The following is an 846-nucleotide window of genomic DNA, read 5'->3' as shown; positions in this document are numbered from 1 at the left end:
CGTGTTGCAAGTGCTGAAAGACTCTAACGAAAAAAACAAACGAAGTTTGTATCTCTATATGCTGTCATGTTATCTTCCCGACATTTATTGTGTAACGGATTAGTGCTTTGCTATCGCACGGAGGAGCCCGAGTTCGCTTCACCTTCAAGAGTGAGGACAATTGTTTTTATCAAGAATCTCTGGCTTTTTGCATGTATGTTGTGTGTATCCCTCTCACTCAGCCCAGTTTGACCCAGACTGGCAGTGTCGTTAGCCCGTCTCCTAAAATGTGTAAATTGTCTCGATGGGGAGCGTGTAAAAACGGGCATTAAATTAAAATTTACAACAACAAAAAACCGCATTCTTAATCATATTATTTTCGTCGACCAGCTGTTCAGATGAACTTAACCAGCCCCAATTTTTTTTAAAAATTCAAAAACAAAATTCAAAACAAATTGCAGTTTCTTAATCTGTGGTATCAGTTGCATGTGCACGAGAAATTTTGTTTTTTCAAATTACAAAATTCGTTAACATTGAAAAAAAAGCCAAGAAAAGATAAGCATAACGCAGATACAATTTTTAAAAAAGGAAAAGTTTTGTTTTTCTTCTGCGAAAAAAACGAACTTTGTGGAATTACAAAAAACTGACCGGCTTGCCGATAATTATAGGAAGCGTTGAGAATGATGTGACGTTTATGGCATTGTTAGTTGAGCACTGAGTCCAAGTATTGGTGAATGTTGTGAATTTCTATACCCCCCTTCGCATTGCAGAGCGTTTTAAGCTATTTCCAGTTTGTGTGTGTGTGTGTGTGTGTGTGTGTGTGTGTGTGTGTGTGTGTGTGTGTGTGTGTGTGTGTGTGTGTGTGTG

This window comes from Aplysia californica, unplaced genomic scaffold (genome assembly GCF_000002075.1).
Source record: "Aplysia californica isolate F4 #8 unplaced genomic scaffold, AplCal3.0 scaffold01413, whole genome shotgun sequence".
In the NCBI taxonomy this organism is placed as follows: domain Eukaryota; kingdom Metazoa; phylum Mollusca; class Gastropoda; order Aplysiida; family Aplysiidae; genus Aplysia; species Aplysia californica.
Note: the sequence above shows the minus strand (reverse complement) of the source record.